This window comes from Pseudophryne corroboree, chromosome 10 (assembly GCF_028390025.1).
Source record: "Pseudophryne corroboree isolate aPseCor3 chromosome 10, aPseCor3.hap2, whole genome shotgun sequence".
Lineage (NCBI taxonomy): Eukaryota > Metazoa > Chordata > Amphibia > Anura > Myobatrachidae > Pseudophryne > Pseudophryne corroboree.
In genome coordinates, this window is record NC_086453.1 from 294850913 (window position 1) to 294872241 (window position 21329).

Below are 21329 nucleotides of genomic sequence, written 5' to 3' on the forward strand. Positions count from 1 at the left end.
ACTACAACATAAGAATACTGTGGCCATAGGTTAGTATGCCAAGGAAGTCCAAGTAGACTTAGAATGTCAATCATAATTTACATAATCTGGGACTTTTGTCTCATAATACACAATATAAACACTGATTATACAATCCTATCACATACTACTTAGGCTGGGTACACATCAAAATGAGGCGTCTCCCTGCTTACTGCACTACCAATATATCGGTCGAATGTCCACACTGAACGATATATTGCACGCTACATATATAGTTTATAGACTAATTTAGAACGCATGGTGTCGTTGACAGGATCATCCCATTGTGTGCATGGTGCACACACCACACCTGACCCAGCAAATGACACACGGGAGCGTACGAATGGGGGTACACACTAGACGATATATCGTTCCGATCCGTGTCAGGATAATATACTGGCTAATGTGTACCCAGTCTTACAGCTTATAAGAATAGATTTAAGCCCTACCATAGCTACTTCCTTCTATCAACGATGATGGAAAGAAAGAACTACTGTAGAATGTCAACATTAAGTCCTGCAAATGTGAGACTCTGGTGTTTCGCTCTCAAGGCTCAATCTGCACACATGCGGCTCTAAATACAACACAAAGATATATAACAAAGATAAAAGCTCAGCATTAATCCCTTTAAATGGCGCTGCAATCCATGATGAAATGTGAGTAAGTTTCCGGCAGGCTAAGGCTTACAAATCACATTCTGCACTAGTGTAAAAACTCTGCTGCTTAACCATCGTTCAGTCACTTGGAGACAGAAAAATCCTACAGCCTTAATGAATGATATATATTTTTATAGGTGGCAGAAAAGCTTGGAGAGGAGCTAAATCTATTTCCTTGCTCATTTAGCAGCTTCAGCTGTATGCAATTAAATAATCAGCACTAAATGCTACGGAATGAAAAAATGAGACGCTTAAAAAAATAATTGTGCTTCGCCGGGGCCATTCTCGATGGGAATAATATCTTCCATAGTAACTTAGATGGCAGGAAATGAGACCATTACAGTAGCCCTATTGGAGATCTGCACAAACTGCGTGCGTGTGTTTAATATATACACATGAATACATATACAAGCACATTGTGTAAGCAGCAGAGGCCGGGAATAATCATAGCATACAGATTCCTGTATACGGTGATGTTGGGAACTCTGTCAGATCACAGTATCAGCAAATCTTCAATGCTTCAGTGGTTTTAAAAGAGATAAGTGGTTGACTGTGCTCTAACAGATTGAGTAGCTGATCTCTAAACTGGTGTGAGGTTAAAGTGAAACCTCGCTTGCCGGTGACTCAGTCGCTGGAATCACATTTATTGTTTAAATAAAAATCAAAACAAGCCTGACATTGAAGTGAATTCAAAAGAAAATGTGCGGAAACCTTTTACAGTGATGTGTCTTCACTGCTCAAAGCATCGATTGTCAAAGTAAATCTCACCTTTGTGATTATGCTGCTAAGATTCCCATCATTACATGATGTATCCTTAATAGCTAATTAATTACTGCTATTTAATCATACTCTATCAAAGAGGACTACACAAAACTGCCAACACATTCTGGGAATTGAATAAAGTGCTGCAACTGCTTGAAGTATGTTATGTTCCAATAAAATTAACACATTATAATATAATATATCCGTTATCCTATATGAACGGACAGAGAACAGATATGTTCTCTATAAACATGGCAGCACTAGCAGTGTACTTACTTTTTCCACATTATAACTTCATGTTCGCCAACACAGAAATAATGGCAAAGTGTTTGCTACATTTATACAATTTGCAGGCATGGCATGGATTAGAGAGTTGTCTCAATATCATAATAAACACACATTTTAAATATATAGCAGCTTCGTATTTAGTCATTTTTCTCTCTAGGGACAAAGTTTAAAGATATTTATATGTGGAGGGGGGGTAATGGAGTCAATTATTTACATTCAGACTTTGGCTGTTAATGTACAATGTCATTAATATTAAGGAATCCTTAGTTGCTGATTACACAATGCTATATAACGTCACTGACAGAAAGGTTCCAATTCTAGGAGGGGGGCTGCATTCATGCACAATGATCTCTGCTCACACCTCCACATGCTGCAATCAGAAATCCACTACAACTGTTCCGAAGCGGTTCCAGCAGCTGCTGGCAGCTAATGGAATTTAGCCCAAAGTTAGTAATTTAAATAAAACGGGCAGATAAGAGTTACTGTAGATCCGTGTAGTAAGGCGCACGGTGATCATTCTGCAACAACTGGAACACCAGTGATGGGAGACTTGAAATTCTAATGTAAGGAAAAATAAATAAATCATAGACCAAGTAACCCGTGTATCGCTAGTCATAGTACGATCTTTGCACAAATCAGTCGTTACACCATATTTTGAACATGGGGTAAAGTTTTGGTGTGAGGTGATGACTGAGAATAAAGGAAAACATTTAGATTTAAGGAGCTGTCCCGTAAAACGCTAGTGTACAGGAAAATCTTTCATACAGCTTGGATGTTCATCCATAGGTGGCAGTAGCGTTTATTTTGCTCCATAAGCTCCTCAGATTTGTAAAAGGGAGGATTTACAAAGAAAAAGACGTAGCAGCAGTTTATTTGGTTAAATACATACCATATTCATTGGAATAAGGCAACTGATGAATAAGCTGCCTATTATATGTTCACACGGTAAAATGTCAAAACAAAAAAGGGTGACTGCAAGTGATGGAGCTATAAGATAATATATAGTCAGAAATGCCATCACCTGTAACTGAACCACAATGACAGCTCCCAAGTACTGAGAACACAAGTACAATTCATGAATCATAAATAGCACATTGTGAATAGTGGGCTGTAACGCATTTGCTACATATAGAAAATCTTACTGTCATTGCTAATTGTACTCTATGCTCTATAACAGCATCAGCACTTCAGTCCATAATGAATTAACCGTCTTTTACCACTTTTAATTATATTTAAAAACATCTTGGGAGTCTGGTGCTGTAAAAACCGTACAACTTACGCTGAGAGGGACACATCACATCTCTGAGTGGCGTAAACTTTACATTAACACACAGCATTGGGTCTTCAGCTTGTAATACCCTCGAAGCACAACAGGGAGAGCAGGTTTCAAGCACATCAATCTAAACCTAACTCAATAAGAACTCTAAAACTTAGAAACTTACATTGGTTTCCACATTGTTCTTTATATAACTGGTAAATGGTTTGCTGCAGGAATAGCTTTGCAGGTCTCTGCCGCTTCTATTCACTGGAACGTGGTTAAATTGAATAAAGATTAGAGATGTGGCCTGTTTTAAGGTTCATTAAAATCCACTGCCGTGATGCAAGTAACTGTGTTTATATTCTAGAACATAATGCTGACCACTGTACTTTTACTCCTGCGCAACTTTCCTGGTAGACAAAAGGATATAAAATGTCATTAATAAAAAACAATGACCTGTAATTGAAGTCTATTCGATAAATTTATGAAACCGGTACAGTTAAACTCTTTAAGGTCTACCCGTCATGTAGATTGCAAAAATAAAAAATAAAAATTAATTAAATCTTTAATTGTAAATCCTAATTGCATAATAGAGCTTTGCATATTCTGCAGACTAGAGAAACCCTTAAGGTGCATACACACTGAGATATTGACCATCTCTGATTAGGACTTTGCGATTTCCCCTGAACTCCCCTGAACCACCGATACGGACTATGGGGGTAATTCAGAGTTGATAGTAGATGTGCTAAATTTAGCACATCTACAATCATTTACTCAGACATGCGGAAGGATGCACAGCACAGGGCTTGTCCGCACCGCATGTCAGGCCAGACATCCCCCCCCTGCACAGGTACAAAAGCATCGCATGGCAGCGATACTTTTGTACCTGATGAGTAACTCCCTGCCAGGACAGCTCCTGAGCGCTGGCAGGGGGCTACTGGCCACGTACCGGGTCGCAGCAGATGCGTGATGTCACAGCCACCGCGGCTTGCAGCCCTCCAATGGTCCGGACACGCCTCCGTTGTCCGGAACACGCCCTTGGCATTCTAACGCCATTGGCACGCCCCCTCCCGCCCGTCAATCAGGCAGAGGCAATTGCAGTCAGTGAGATGCACATGCATACTCCACACAGTAATTAAGACTGCAATCCAGTCTCAAATATCCCCATGTGAGATTTTGACTAAGTGCCAATTTTGACTATATAGTCAAGATTGCCATGCCTGCACAGTCTTAAGGTGTGTACACACGGTGAGATCCTTGCTATGTTCGATTTTGACTATGCGATTTCCCTTGAACTCCCCCAGAGCCCAGATAGCACAGATTTTGAGTATCTGTGCTTGAGATTTTGTCTATGTACGATTTTGACTAAGTACCAATTTTGACTATACTTTGTACTAGATAGTACACTAGATAGTCAAGATTGACTTACCTGCACAGTCTATCTAGCCTTCTGATACAGACCCCACGGGAGCGCGCATCGGGATCGAATCTGTATCGCAAGCTGCCTAGCACCATGAGATATGCACTAACTTTTCATAAGATTTTGACTATATAGTCAAAATCTCAGATTTATCTCACCGTGTGTACACACCCTAACTTTTCTTGCACTACCGATCCCACTGGAGCACACATCTGTATCGCAAGCTGTGTACACACTGTGCGATTTGCTCTAACTTTCCATACAATTTTGACTATATAGTCAAAATTGTAAGGTTACGTTGCACCTTGTGTATGCACCTATACATAATGTACACCTTTGTAACCAGAACAAATTATATTTAAACACAAAAAATAAGAATTTACTCACCGGTAATTCTATTTCTCGTAGTCCGTAGTGGATGCTGGGAACTCCGTAAGGACCATGGGGAATAGACGGGCTCCGCAGGAGACTGGGCACTCTAAAGAAAAGATTAGGTACTATCTGGTGTGCACTGCTTCCTCCCTCTATGCCCCTCCTCCAGACCTCAGTTAGGGAAACTGTGCCCGGAAGAGCAGACATTACAAGGAAAGGATATTTGGAATCCAGGGTAAGATTCATACCAGCCACACCAATCACACCGTACAACTTGTGATAACCTTACCCAGTTAACAGTATGAACAACAATTGAGCCTCACTCAACGGATGGCTCATAACAATGACCCTTATTTAAGCAATAACTATATACACGTATTGCGGAAAGTCAGCACTTGGGACGGGCGCCCAGCATCCACTACGAGAAATAGAATTACCGGTGAGTAAATTCTTATTTTCTCTGACGTCCTAGTGGATGCTGGGAACTCCGTAAGGACCATGGGGATTATACCAAAGCTCCCAAACGGGCGGGAGAGTGCGGATGACTCTGCAGCACCGAATGAGCAAACACAAGGTCCTCCTCAGCCAGGGTATCAAACTTGTAGAACTTTGCAAAGGTGTTTGAACCCGACCAAGTAGCCGCTCGGCAAAGCTGTAAAGCCGAGACCCCTCGGGCAGCCGCCCAAGAAGAGCCCACCTTCCTTGTGGAATGGGCTTTTACTGATTTTGGATGCGGTAATCCAGCCGCAGAATGAGCCAGCTGAATCGTGCTACAGATCCAGCAAGCAATAGTTTGCTTTGAAGCAGGAGCACCCAGCTTGTTGGGTGCATGCAGGATAAACAGCGAGTCAGTCTTCCTGACTCCAGCCGTTCTGGAAACATATATTTTCAAAGCCCTGACTACGTCCAGCAACTTGGAGTCCTCCAAGTCCCGAGTAGCCGCAGGCACCACAATAGGTTGGTTCAAATGAAACGATGATACCACCTTTGGGAGAAATTGGGGACAAGTCCTCAATTCTGCCCTGTCCATATGGAAGGTCAGATATGGGCTTTTACATGACAAAGCCGCCAATTCCGACACACGCCTAGCCGATGCTAAGGCCAACAGCATGACCACTTTCCACGTGAGATACTTTAGTTCCACGGTCTTAAGTGGCTCAAACCAGTGGGATTTCAGGAAATCCAACACAACATTAAGATCCCAGGGTGCCACAAAAGGGGGCTGAATATGCAGCACTCCCTTAACAAACGTCTGAACCTCAGGCAGTGAAGACAGTTCTTTTTGAAAGAAAATGGATAGGGCCGAAATCTGGACCCCAATTTTAGGCCCATAGTCACCCCTGACTGTAGGAAGTGCAGGAATCGACCCAGCTGGAATTCCTCTGTAGGGGCCGTCCTGGCCTCACACCAAGCAACATATTTTCGCCATATACGGTGATAATGCTTTGCTGTCACGTCCTTCCTAGCCTTTATCAGCGTAGGAATAACTTCATCCATAACGCCTTTTCCGCTAGGATCCGGCGTTCAACCGCCATGCCGTCAAACGCAGCCGCGGTAAGTCTTGGAACAGACAGGGCCCTTGTTGCAGCAGGTCCAGTCTGAGAGGCAGAGGCCATGGGTCCTCTGTGCGCATTTCTTGCAGTTCCGGGTACCAAGTCCTTCTTGGCCAATCCGGAACAATGAATATTGTTCTTATTCCTCTCTTTCTTACTATTCTCAGTACCTTGGGTATGAGAGGAAGAGGAGGAAACACATATACCGACTGGTACACCCACGGTGTCACTAGGGCGTCCACAGCTATCGCCTGAGGGTCCCTTGACCTGGCGCAATATCTTTTTAGCTTTTTGTTGAGGCGGGACGCCATCATGTCCACCTGTGGCAGTTCCCATCGCTTTGCAATCTGTGTGAAGACTTCTTGATGAAGTCCCCACTCTCCCGGGTGGAGGTCGTGTCTGCTGAGGAAGTCTGCTTCCCAGTTGTCCCCTCCCGGAATGAACACTGCTGACAGTGCTTGCACGTGATTCTCCGCCCACCAAAGAATTTTTGTGGCTTCCGCCATTGCCATCCTGCTTCCTGTGCCGCCCTGGCGGTTTACATGGGCGACCGCCGTGATGTTGTCTGACTGAATCAGCACTGGCCGGTTTCGAAGCAGGGGCTCTGCTTGACTCAGGGCGTTGTAAATGGCCCTTAGTTCCAGTATATTTATGTGTAGAGAAGTCTCCAGACTTGACCACAGCCCTTGCAAGTTTCTTCCCTGAGTGACTGCCCCCCATCCTCGGAGGCTTGCATCCGTGGTCACCAGGACCCAGTCCTGTATGCCGAACCTGCGGCCCTCGAGAAGGTGAGCACTCTGCAGCCCCCACAGAAGAGACACCCTGGCCCTTGGGGACAGGGTGATCAGCCGATGCATCTGAAGATGCAATCCGGACCACTTGTCCAACAGATCCCACTGAAAGATCCTTGCATGGAACCAGCCGAAGGGAATGGCTTCGTATGAAGCCACCATCTTTCCCAGGACTCGCGTGCAGTGATGCACCGATACCTGTTTTGGTTTCAGGAGGTCCCTGACCAGAGATGCTAATTCCTGGGCCTTCTCCACCGGGAGAAACACCTTCTTCTGTTCTGTGTAGGAATCAGCTGCGACTTTGGAACATTCAGAACATTCAGAATCCAGCCGTGCTGTTGCAACACTTCCTGAGAGAGTGCTACGCTGATCAACAACTGATCTCTGGACCTCGCCTTTATGAGGAGATCGTCCAAGAATGGGATAACTAACTCCCTTCTTCCGAAGGAGTATCATCATTTCGGCCATTACCTTGGTAAATATCCTCAGTGCCGTGGACAGGCCAAACGGCAACGTCTGGAACTGGTAATGACAGTCCTGTACCACAAACCTGAGGTACTCCTGGTGAAGTGGGTAAATGGGGACATGCAAGTAAGCATCCTTGATGTCCAGCAACACCATAAAATCCCCCTCTTCCAGGCTTGCAATAACCGCTCTGAGCGATTAGCTTTTGAACTTGAATTTCTTTATATAAGTGTTCAAGGACTTTAAATTCAGAATGGGTCTCACCGAACCGTCTGGTTTCGGTACCACAAACATTGTGGAATAGTAACCCCTTCCCTGTTGAAGGAGGGGGACCCTGATAATCACTTGTGAATTGCCGCCAGTACTACCTCCCTTTCCATGGGGGAAGCCGGCAAGGCTGATTTGAGGTAATGGCGGGGGGGGGGGGGGGGGGGGGGGGGGAGTCGCTTCGAATTCCAGCTTGTATCCCTGAGATACAATTTGTACAGCCCAGAGATCCACCTGTGAGCGAACCCACTGGTTGCTGAAGTTTCGGAGACGCGCCCCCACCGCACCTGGCTCCGCCTGTGGAGCCCCAACATCATGCGGTGGACTTAGTGGAAGCAGGGGAGGACTTCTGTTCCTGGGAACTGGCTGCATGGTGCAGCTTCTTACCTCTACCCCTGCCTCTGGCAAGAAAGGATGCACCCCTGACCCTCTTTCCTTTCTGAGAAAGAAAGGACTGCATTTGATAATACGGTGCTTTCTTAGGCTGTGAGGAAACCTGAGGCAAGAAAGTCAACTTTCCAGCTGTCGCTGTGGACACGAAGTCCGATAGACCGTCCCCAAACAATTCCTCACCCTTATAAGGCAAAACCTCCATGTGTTTTTTAGAATCAGCATCTCCTGTCCATTGCCGAGTCCATAAGACCCTCCTGGCAGAAAATTAATTAATTCTAGAGCCCAGCAGGCAAATGTCCCTCTGAGCATCCCGCATATATAAGACGACGTCTTTTATATGGCCCAGGGTTAGCAAAACAGTATCCCTGTCGAGGGAATCTATGTCGTCTGACAGAGTATCTGTCCATGCTGCTACAGCACTACACATCCAGGCTGATGCAATAGCAGGTCTCAGTAGAGTACCAGAGTGTGTATACACTGACTTCAGGATATCTTCCTGCTTTCTATTCGCAGGCTCCTTTAGGGCGGCCGTATCCTGAGACGGCAGGGCCACCTTTTTAGATAAGCGTGTCAGCGCCTTGTCCACCCTAGGGGATGTCTCCCAACGTAACCTGTCCGTTGGCGGGAAAGGGTACGCCATCAGTAACCTCTTAGAAATCACTAGTTTCTTATCAGGGGAACTCCACGCTTCTTCACATAATTCATTTAATTCATCAGATGGGGGAAAAGTCACTGGCTGGTTTTTCTCCCCAATCATATAAACCCTCTTGGTATTAACAGGGTTAATCTCCGAAATGTGTAATAAATCTTTCATTGCAATAATCATGTATCGGGTGGCCTTGGTCATTTTAGACTGTAAATGTGCCTCATCATCGTCGACACTGGAGTCGGACTCCGTGTCGACATCTGTGTCAACCATCTGAGATAGAGGGCGTTTATGAGCCCCTGACGGTTTCTGAGTCGCTTGGGCAGGCGCGGGTTGAGACCCCGGCTGTCCCAAGCCTGCAGCGTCATCAAACCTTTTATGTAAGGAGCTTACATTGTCGTTTAAGACCTTCTACATATCCATCCAATCAGGTGTCGGCCCCGACGGGGGCGACACCACACTTATCTGCCCTTGCTCCGCCTCCACGTAACCCTCCTCATCAAACATGTCGACACAGCCGTACCAACACACCGCACACACACAGGGAATGCTCAGACTGAGGACAGGACCCCACAAAGTCCTTTGGGGAGACAGAGAGAGAGTATGCCAGCACACACCACAGAACTATATAACACAGGGATTTTCACTTATAATAAGGGATTACCCAATAGCTGCCTTATATGTTTTATTTGCGCCTAAATTTATGTCCCCCCCCCTCTCTTTTTTTACCCTTCTTGTACCTGGATACTGCAGGGGAGAGCCTGGGGAGCTGCTTCCAGCGGAGCTGTGAAGAGAAAATGGCGCTGGTGTGCTGAGGAAGAAGGCACCGCCCCATCAGTGGCAGGCTTCTGTCCCGCTGTCTGTGTAAAAAAATGGCGGGGGTTTTTACATATATACAGTGCTAGACTGTATATATGTATTTTTAGTGCCAAAAGGTACTTCAATTGCTGCCCAGGGCGCCCCCCCCAGCGCCCTGCACCCTACAGTGACCGGAGTGTGTATGTGTGCTGGGAGCAATGGCGCACAGCTGCGGTGCTGTGCGCTACCTTAAATGAAGACAGGAGTCTTCTGCCGCCGACTTCGTCGTCTTCAAGCTTCTGTTCTTCTGGCTCTGCGAGGGGGACGGCGGCGCGGCTCCGGACAATCGAGGACAGGTGCCTGTGTTCGAACCCTCTGGAGCGAATGGTGTCCAGTAGCCTAAGAAGCACAAGCTAGCTGCAAGCAGGTAGGTTTGCTTCTCTCCCCTTAGTCCCACATAGCAGTGAGTCTGTTGCCAGCAGAAGCTCACTGAAAATAAAAAACCTAATAAATACTTTCTTTACTAGTAAGCTCAGGAGAGCCCACTAGGAGCACCCAGCTCTGGCCGGGCACAGATTCTAACTGAGGTCTGGAGGAGGGGCATAGAGGGAGGAGCCAGTGCACACCAGATAGTACCTAATCTTTTCTTTAGAGTGCCCAGTCTCCTGCGGAGCCGGTCTATTCCCCATGGTCCTTACGGAGTTCCCAGCATCCACTAGGACGTCAGAGAAATAGAAAGAAACTAAGAATGTTTGTAACGGTTAATCCTTAAGTATACAGGTTTGAAATGTGTCGTTTGTGTGCTGAATTTATACTGGGAAAGTGATTTTCCCTGACCGTATGCTGCAAGTGGATACAAGTTGGAAGGTCAGCGGCCGGTTTACTTTTGTGCAGCATATGACAAACGTACAATAACCAGCTAGCATCCCTGTCACGGCCTTAATTTGTGGCGAGGACAACCAATCTATTTATTCATTCAGGGGGAAGAAGGAAAAAAAAAAAAAAAAGTCTGTAATTTAACCAGAGAAAACACTCCAGTAAGAAGTAAGGCTCACGGGGAAGATTACAGATCACTTCATATACATCAAACAGCCAACATGGCAGCAGCTCTTTGATTCGGAATACAATGACATTTAAAAAGGGTGCAGGAGAGACCTGATGAGGGGAAGCAGTCTAAAGGTCACAATAAATGTAGTCAGTTATGTTGTCAACATTAGGTGTCAGGCTGGGGGCAGGAGGGTTAGGGTAAGCAGAGACATACTTACTGGGATGTTGGAGCATCGGGATCTGATCACATGCTCGCCGAGACCCGCAAGTCACCACTGGGCCACCAGGTACGAAATGTCGACATTCTAACATGTAGACATTTCATCAGTGTCTACATGATAAATATTGACACAGTCAACATCGACATTCTCATATCAAAATTATAAATGTTGTACCCAACCCCTAATATGTACACCACTTACACACCCTGTCCAATAGATATGTTTAAATGTGGTCCCTGGTGTTTGAGTGTTGAGTCAGTCTATACATATAATAAGATTTTACTCACCGGTAAATCTATTTCTCGTAGTCCGTAGTGGATGCTGGGAACTCCGTAAGGACCATGGGGAATAGACGGGCTCCGCAGGAGACTGGGCACTCTAAAAGAAAGATTAGGTACTATCTGGTGTGCACTGGCTCCTCCCTCTATGCCCCTCCTCCAGACCTCAGTTAGGATACTGTGCCCGGAAGAGCCGACACAATAAGGAAGGATTTTGAATCCCGGGTAAGACTCATACCAGCCACACCAATCACACCGTATAACTCGTGATACTATACCCAGTTAACAGTATGAAATATAACTGAGCCTCTCAACAGATGGCTTAACAATAACCCTTTAGTTAGGCAATAACTATATACAAATATTGCAGACAATCCGCACTTGGGATGGGCGCCCAGCATCCACTACGGACTACGAGAAATAGATTTACCGGTGAGTAAAATCTTATTTTCTCTGACGTCCTAGTGGATGCTGGGAACTCCGTAAGGACCATGGGGATTATACCAAAGCTCCCAAACGGGCGGGAGAGTGCGGATGACTCTGCAGCACCGAATGAGAGAACTCAAGGTCCTCCTCAGCCAGGGTATCAAATTTGTAGAATTTTGCAAACGTGTTTGCCCCTGACCAAGTTGCAGCTCGGCAAAGTTGTAAAGCCGAGACCCCTCGGGCAGCCGCCCAAGATGAGCCCACCTTCCTTGTGGAATGGGCTTTTACTGATTTAGGATGCGGCAATCCAGCCGCAGAATGCGCCAGCTGAATTGTGCTACAAATCCAGCGAGCAATAGTCTGCTTAGAAGCAGGAGCACCTATTTTGTTGGGTGCATACAGGATAAAAAACGAGTCAGTTTTCCTGACTCCAGCCGTCCAGGAAATATAAATTTTTAAGGCCCTGACTACGTCCAGTAACTTGGAATCTGCCAAGTCCCTAGTAGCCGCAGGCACTACAATAGGTTGGTTCAAGTGAAAAGCTGATACCACCTTAGGGAGAAACTGGGGACGAGTCCTCAATTCTGCCCTATCCATATGGAAAATCAGATAAGGGCTTTTACATGACAAAGCCGCCAATTCTGACACACGCCTGGCCGAAGCCAAGGCCAACAACATGACCACTTTCCACGTGAGATATTTCAGATCCACAGTTTTAAGTGGCTCAAACCAATGTGATTTCAGGAAACTCAACACCACGTTGAGATCCCACGGTGCCACAGGAGGCACAAAAGGGGGGCTGAATATGTAGCACTCCCTTTACAAAAGTCTGAACTTCAGGCAGTGAAGCCAGTTCTTTCTGGAAGATAATTGACAGAGCCGAAATCTGGACCTTAATGGAACCCAATTTTAGGCCCATAGTCACTCCCGACTGTAGGAAGTGCAGAAAACGACCCAGCTGAAATTCCTCTGTTGGGGCCTTCCTGGCCTCACACCACGCAACATATTTTCGCCAAATACGGTGATAATGGTTTGCGGTTACTTCTTTCCTGGCTTTTATTAGCGTAGGAATGACTTCCTCCGGAATGCCCTTTTGCTTTAGGATCCGGAATTCAACCGCCATGCCGTCCAACGCAGCCGCGGTAAGACTTGGAACAGACAGGGCCCCTGCTATAGCAGATCCTGTCTGAGCGGTAGAGGCCATGGGTCCTCTGATATTATTTCTGTAAGTTCTGGGTACCAAGCTCTTCTTGGCCCATCCGGAACCACGAGTATCGTTCTTACTCCTCGTTTTCTTATTATTCTCAGTACCTTTGGTATGAGAGGCAGAGGAGGGAACACATAAACTGACTGGTACACCCACGGTGTCACTAGAGCGTCCACAGCTATTGCCTGAGGGTCCCTTGACCTGGCGCAATATCTAGTTTTTTGTTTAGGCGGGACGCCATCATGTCCACCTGTGGCCTTTCCCAACGGTTTACAAACAGTTGGAAGACTTCTGGATGAAGTCCCCACTCTCCCGGGTGTCGTCGTGTCTGCTGAGGAAGTCTGCTTCCCAGTTGTCCACTCCCGGAATGAACACTGCTGACAGTGCTAAGACGTGATTTTCCGCCCATCGGAGAATCCTTGTGGCTTCTGCCATCGCCATCCTGCTTCTTGTGCCGCCCTGTCGGTTTACATGGGCGACTGCCGTGATGTTGTCTGATTGGATCAGTACCGGCTGGTTTTGAAGCAGAGGCCTTGCCAGACTTAGGGCATTGTAAATGGCCCTCAGTTCCAGAATATTTATGTGTAGGGACGACTCCTGACTTGACCAAAGTCCTTGGAAATTTCTTCCCTGTGTGACTGCCCCCCAGCCTCGAAGGCTGGCATCCGTGGTTACCAGTACCCAGTCCTGTATGCCAAATCTGCGGCCCTCTTGAAGATGAGCACTCTGCAGCCACCACAGTAGAGATACCCTGGTCCTTGGAGACAGGGTTATCAGCCGATGCATCTGAAGATGCGATCCCGACCACTTGTCCAAGAGGTCCCACTAAAAAGTTCTTGTATGGAACCTGCCGAATGGAATTTTGCTTCGTAAGAAGCTACCATTTTTCCCAGGACTCGTGTGCAGTGATGCACAGATACCTGTTTTGGTTTCAGGAGGTCTCTGACTAGAGATGACAGCTCCTTGGCTTTCTCCTGCAGGAGAAACACTTTTTTCTGTTCTGTGTCCAGAACCATCCCCAGGAACAGTAGGCGTGTGGTAGGAACCAGCTGTGACTTTGGAATGTATAGAATCCATCCGTGCTGTTGTAGCACTTCCCGAGATAGTGCCACTCCGACCAACAACTGCTCCTTGGACCTCGCCTATATAAGGAGACCGTCCAAGTACGGGATAATTAAAACTCCCTTTTTTCGAAGGAGTATCATCATTTCTGCCATTACCTTGGTAAAGACCCTTGGTGCCGTGGACAGTCCAAACGGCAGTGTTTGGAATTGGTAATGGCAATCCTGTACCACAAATCTGAGGTACTCCTGGTGAGGATGGTAAATGGGGACATGTAGGTAAGCATCCTTGATGTCAAGGGATACCATGTAATCCCCCTCCTCCAGGCTTGCAATAACCGCCCTGAGCGATTCCATCTTGAACTTGAATTTTTTTATGTATGTGTTCAAGGATTTCAAATTTAAAATGGGTCTCACCGAACCGTCCGGTTTCGGTACCACAAACAGTGTGGAATAGTAACCCCGTCCTTGTTGAAGTAGGGGCACCTTGACTATCACCTGCTGGGAATACAGCTTGTGAATTGCCTCTAGCACAGCCTCCCTGCCTGAGGGAGTTGTCGGCAAGGCAGATTTGAGGAAACGGCGGGCGGGGGGGGGGGGGGGAAGACGCCTCGAATTCCAGCTTGTACCCCTGAGATACTACTTGAAGGATCCAGGGATCCACCTGTGAGCGAGCCCACTGATCGCTGAAATTTTTGAGGCGGCCCCCCACCGTACCTGGCTACGCCTGTGGAGCCCCCGCGTCATGCGGTGGACTCAGAGGAAGTGGGGGAAGAATTTTGATTCTGGGAACTGGCTGACTGGTGCAGCTTTTTCCCTCTTCCCTCGTCTCTGTGCAGAAAGGAAGCGCCTTTGACCCGCTTGCTTTTCTGAAGCCGAAAGGACTGTACCTGATAATACAGTGCTTTTCTTAGGCTGTGAGGAAACCTGAGGTAAAAAAATTTCTTCCCAGCTGTTGCTGTGGATACGAGGTCCCAGAGACCATCCCCAAACAATTCCTCACCCTTATAAGGCTCTATGTGCCTTTTAAAGTCAGCATCACCTGTCCAGTGTCGGGTCTCTAATACCCTCCTGACAGAATGGACATTGCATTAATTCTGGATGCCAGCCGGCAAAATATCCCTCTCTGCATCCCTCATATATAAGACGACGTCTTATGTTCGCAAAATAGTATCCCTGTTTGACAGGGTCACAAACCACGCTGCAGCAGCACTATCTGCAGGTCTCAGTCTTGTACCGGAGTGTGTAAATACAGACTTCAGGATAGCCTCCTGCTATTTATCAGCAGGTACCTTCAAAGTGGCCGTAGCCTAAGACGGCAGTGCCACCTTTTTTTACAAACGTGTGAGCGCCTTATCCACCCTAGGGGATATCTCCCAGCGTAACTTATCCTCTGGCGGGAAAGGGTACGCCATCAGTAACTTTTTAGAAATTACTAGTTTCTTATCGGGGGAACCCACGCTTTTTCACACTTCATTCACTCATTTGATGGGGGAACAAAACACTGCCTGCTTTTTCTCCCCACACATAAAACCCTTTTTTTTTTAGTGGTACTTGGGTTAATGTCAGAAATGTGTAACACATTTTTTATTGCCGGGATCATGTAACGGATGTTCCTAGTGGATTGTGTATATGTCTCAACCTCGTCGACACTGGAGTCAGACTCCGTGTCGACATCTGTGTCAGCCATCTGAGGGAGCGGGCGTTTTTGAGCCCCTGATGGCCTTTGAGACGCCTGGGCAGGCGCTGGCTGAGAAGCCGGCTGTCCCATAGCTGTTACGTCATCCAGCCTTTTATGTAAGGAGTTGACACCGTCGGTTAATACCTTCCACCTATCCATCCACTCTGGTGTCGGCCCACAGGGGGCGACATCCCATTTATCGGCATCTGCTCCGCCTCCACATAAGCCTCCTCATCAAACATGTCGACACAGCCGTACCGACACACCGCACACACACAGGGAATGCTCTGACTGAGGACAGGACCCCACACAGCCCTTTGGGGAGACAGAGAGAGAGAGTATGCCAGCACACACCAGAGCGCTATATAATGTAGGGATAAACACTATCACTGAGTGAATTTTCCCCAATAGCTGCTTGTATAAACAATATTGCGCCTAAATTTAGTGCCCCCCCTCTCTTTTTAACCCTTTGAGCCAGAAACTACAGAGGAGAGCCTGGGGAGCTGTCTTCCAGCTACACTGTGAAGAGAAAATGGCGCCAGTGTGCCGAGGGAGATAGCTCCGCCCCTTTTTCGCGGACTTTTCTCCCGCTTTTTTATGGATTCTGGCAGGGGTAATTATCACATATATAGCCTCTGGGGCTGTATATTGTGATTATTTTGCCAGCCAAGGTGTTTTTATTGCTGCTCAGGGCGCCCCCCCCAGCGCCCTGCACCCTCAGTGACCGGAGTGTGAAGTGTGTATGAGGAGCAATGGCGCACAGCTGCAGTGCTGTGCGCTACCTTGGTGAAGACTGAAGTCTTCTGCCGCCGATTTTCCGGACCATCTTCATGCTTCTGGCTCTGTAAGGGGGACGGCGGCGCGGCTTCGGGAACGAACACCAAGGACGGGTCCTGCGGTCGATCCCTCTAGAGCTGATGGTGTCCAGTAGCCTAAGAAGCCCAAGCTAGCTGCAAGCAGGTAGGTTCGCTTCTTCTCCCCTTAGTCCCTCGTTGCAGTGAGCCTGTTGCCAGCAGGTCTCACTGTAAAATAAAAAACCTAATTTAAACTTTCTTTCTAGAAGCTCAGGAGAGCCCCTAGTGTGCAACCAGCTCGGGCCGGGCACAGAAATCTAACTGAGGTCTGGAGGAGGGGCATAGAGGGAGGAGCCAGTGCACACCAGATAGTACCTAATCTTTCTTTTAGAGTGCCCAGTCTCCTGCGGAGCCCGTCTATTCCCCATGGTCCTTACGGAGTTCCCAGCATCCACTAGGACGTCAGAGAAAAATAATGCTTATTTAGGCGTTTGTGGACAGCAAGGCCAGGTACACATCAGACAATATGTTGTCTGATATATCGTTCCAGTCTGAGTCACAACGATGTATAACGTCTAATAATGTATGTGGATGATTGCGCACTCCCTAAAGGCCGTTCACCTGGTTGTTCCATCAGGCGTGCTGCTCATCCAATGGGATGATGTAGGGAACAATGGCATACAGCTGAATGCAGCCACTTAATGAAATATTTCACGCCTGCACTCCATAAACATCCAGTGTATATTGGTGACCGATATATCCGCCCATCAGTTGCCCCATCGGCTGTGGTACACGTGTACACCCAGCCTAAAATTTAGAACAAGTAGGAGTAAAGGCCTTATCAGAGAGAATTGGTTAAATAAACATACCCATAGCACCAAAAGCCTGAAGAATTCCTGCACAGAATTATAGCTCTTGCACCGCAGGAGACCTGCATGGCAAACTTGTAGCATAAAATTCAAATGCAAATTAGGTCAGGAACACATGATTATAGTGCATATCTAATTCATAATGAAAAGGTCGTTAAGCCGACAAAAACACTGTGCAGTAATATTTTTTTGTAACACCAATTATTATTGCCTGTTTAACAACCTTTAGTTAATCTAGCCAATAGCTTCTGCAGAAAAATATCCAAATGTAAAAACCCAAAATGAAATGCTAGGCTATTTGCAAGGCAGAGTCTTACAACTGTGAGATAATGAGAACTTTTGTGTGCCCTTGTGAACCTAAATCCACTCATCTAACGCAAAGGGTATGGGTATTCAAAAACTGGACTTCTGCTGTATCTTAAGTAAACGCCATTATATTTTATTTATAAAGTGACAACATATAGCTCAGCACTGTACGCTGAGGGGATCGAATACAAAACATATGGCATTAAACAGAAAGCAACACTGGTCTTGTTTAAATAAGCTGACAATGTAACTAGTGGGGAAAAATACTTAGGAAGGTAGTAAAATAATAGAATTGTAGGTCTCAGTGGTAATCTGATTTTACGGGTTCCCAGCAATTGGTTGATACAAGTTCTGGCATAATTCCTGCTTATATCACCATGAGCCTATTTAATCACTCACGTAATGACAGAAGCAATAGAGCCAACCAGCCTGGGGAACCGGTAGGCAGCATCTTATCGAGTTTGGCCACACAGGATACACACTGAGGTAGGATTTGCTCCTGGTATATCCAGGTTATTGAACTAAAGCAACTAACTAGGTAACGGTAAAGACCTGATCATATGTACTTATCCTTTAAGGCTTTAATTAATAACAGTTGCTGGACATGGGCCTCCAAACATTTTATCATTCTACAGCTCTGCTGCCTTCACGCCAACTCATATATTGCAATAGACCAAAAAAGGTCTAATACAACATAACTTCCATACAGTGTGATGAATACAGGTTGAGTATCCCATATCCAAATATTCCGAAATACGGACTTTTTTGAGTGAGATAGTGAAACCTTTGTTTTATGATGGCTCAATGTACACAAACTTTGTTTAATGCACAGTTATAAAAAATATTGGATAAAATTACCTTCAGGCTGTGTGTAGAAGGTGTATATGAAACATAAATGCATTCTGTGCTTAGACCTGGGTCCCATCGCCGTGATATCTCATTATGGTATGCAATTATTCCAAAATACGGAAAAATCCGATATCCAAAATACCTCTGGTCCCAAGCATTTTGGATAAGGGATACTCAACCTGTAGTATAATAAAACAGAGCATCAGTGATATCGGGCCTAATTCAGACCTGACAGACACTGATTCAGACACCTAATTCAGACCTGATCGCGAATTTGCAGAGGTCTGCAATCGGATAGTCGCCGTCCAGCCACAGTGAAAATCCGCCCGGTGCAAGTCTGCGTACACCGTGCAAAAAGCTTTGCAAACATCGGTCAGCTGTAAATCCATTCGCAACTCACTCACCAATGAATCATTTTTCCAGGCTGTGCATAGCCCAGGAAAACAAAACAAAAAACAGGCTGATCGGGCCAGAGCTGACATCACACATCCTCCTTGAAAACGCTTGGGAAAGCCTGCGTTTTTCCCGACACTCCCAGAAAATGGCCAGTTACCACCCCCAAACATTTGCTTCCTGTCGATCAATCTGCGTACGCCTAATGAATAAAAAAATAATAAAAAAATAAACAGGATTTTTTTTTGCATTTTGGCCACGCGCCTGTGCATTAAGAGCCGTACGCATACGCAGTTGTTTGATAATCGTCCGCTTTGAGATTTCGCACAACAGCGTTCAGGTCTAAATTAGGCCCGTAGTATCATGACAGCATTATTAAAGCTCAAAGTCCATAGCTGACCGAAACATTGACGTTAATGAGACGTATATACAGGTTGAGTATCCCTTATCCAAAATGCTTGGGACCAGAGGTATTTTGGATATCGGATTTTTCCGTATTTTAGAATAATTGCATCCTATAATGAGAAATCATGGCGATGGGACCCAAGTCTAAGCACAGTATGCATTTATGATTCATTTACACTTTATACACACAGCAGGAAGGTAATTTTAGCTAATATTTGTAATAAATTTGTGCACTAAACAAAGTGCGTATACATTCACACAATTCATTTATGTTTCATATACACCTTATACACACAGCCTGAAGGTAATTTAATACAATACTTTTAATAACTTTGTGTATTAAACAAAGTTTGTGTACATTGAGCCATCAGAAAACAAAGGTTTCACTATCTCAGTCTCACTCAAAAAATTCCGTATTTCGGAATATTCCGTATTTCGGAATATTTGGATATGGGATACTCAACCTGTATTGCTTTGTTGCTGACCCACAAGAACATCTCTTACCTGCAGTTGCTATCCTGAAATTGAGTTATTCCTCCAAATACACCATATATTTAAAATCAAATAAAAGGTTTCCACAACACATACACCATGCATGATATATAGTAATGGTGAGGGGGTGAATTCTAGACGATTTACAAAAGAATGTGGTTGTTGCATGTTCAACCTTGTCCATATTTCTAGATTGTACGTAGAACATATCACAGTTCTCTCATAGGTGTGACCAGTTACTGTCATCACTTCCCAGCCAAGAGGATTTTGGTTCGTAGGCTTTAAACAACTTAAAAGGACACTTATCCAAGCTTGACTGAAAGAAATCAAAACGTAAAAACAGGATTAAAATAAAAACACAATGAAATATATTTTAAAAAAATGTCTTTTTATTAAACAAAAAGGGGGCAATTTAATTGTTTCTCGCTAAAGTGACCAAGAGCTACTCATTTGATCTGGGCAACCAGTCCTACGCTGGTCGCGACAGTTGAATTCTAGCGGGAAAATGCATGGATTAGCAGTGTGAAGTGCGCCAAGTGCCAGGCACGCCACAGTTAGGGGGTACCCGGAACTCGCGGCCCAGCCCAATAGCCCTACTTTGGGAAGATTTCTGCTTGCACCTCAGGAAGATGCAATCAGAAGTCAGTGATAAGTGCTGGTCGCCCAAAACAACTGAATAACTCTTGGTGACTTTAGATGGGAGCTACAGGTGCAAGAAGTAAGTGAATATGCCCCAAAATATCAAATGAATTTCAATGCAAGACAACGTAGTAAAACAAAAATCGAAGAAATTTTAGTCCAATGAAAATCAAAGTAAATCTGGATATTAAAAATAATGGAATATGGTTACATATTACAGAAATTAAACTGAATGGCAAATAAAACATAAAACAAAATGAAATGGTTACCAAGGCAATGCAGGTCAGGGAATCAAGGATGGAGTATTCACACAATATTAAAAAGAAATCCAAAAAGGCGTCAGGAACATGAACTCTGCAAAACAGATGGAGGAGCTACAATAAGTTATCGAGGGTCTGGAAAATTAACTATAAAATGATGGAAATGCACATAAGGTTCAAAGCAAATTAACGGTTAGTATATTGGACACAAAAACACAAAAAAAAAAGAAAAAAAAAAGGAAATTAACGCCATTTACGTTAAAGTGCATCAAAATATGTACACATAAAAAGGTGTCACAGAATAATAAGCATAACAGGCTGTTAAAGCGCATTGGATATTTTTGGTTTTAGAGCTAGCAATTGTTCTCATGGGAAAGCACACCCTGTAAAGGTCCAGCAAAATAAAACAAAAAGAAAAAACACAAAACATCACTTAAAAGACGTCTTGCCAACAAAACAGAGGTGCAGCTAATTCGCAGGCCTGTCCATTTGCTGGGAAAGCACCTTATACCTCTTTCCTAATAAATGTATAGGCAGCATTCTCGTGAAATCACTATGCACCACTCAACTCCATGCCTAAAATCTAGACCTAGAACCAGCCACGCAGCCAACAGAACACTGCTTAATGTGTTATATTTTTGGCAAAATAAAACAGCATAAGAATAAACCAACAAATAAGTCACGGAACTTGATAAATACCCCTATACATGGGTA

General features: G+C 45.3%; 1 protein-coding gene and 1 long non-coding RNA gene across 12 annotated transcripts in view; both read right to left on the reverse strand.

Annotated features, from left to right (window-relative positions):
- Positions 1–21329, reverse strand: part of CAMTA1 (calmodulin binding transcription activator 1) — a 2328268-nt gene that overhangs the window by 2173329 nt on the left and 133610 nt on the right. The gene's annotated exons all lie outside the window — the stretch shown is intronic.
- On the reverse strand, positions 669–20028 carry LOC134966553 (uncharacterized). 4 transcript variants are annotated; one of them, XR_010188666.1, is made up of 4 exons: positions 19729–20028; positions 10953–11065; positions 3167–3392; positions 669–2282 (listed from the first exon to the last, which is right to left on the reverse strand). It is a non-coding gene; the product is annotated as an uncharacterized LOC134966553 (long non-coding RNA). The 4 variants fall into 4 exon arrangements; XR_010188667.1 differs by lacking the exon at positions 669–2282 and adding an exon at positions 17024–17209 and having other exon boundaries at positions 2577–3392; XR_010188665.1 differs by lacking the exon at positions 669–2282 and having other exon boundaries at positions 2577–3392.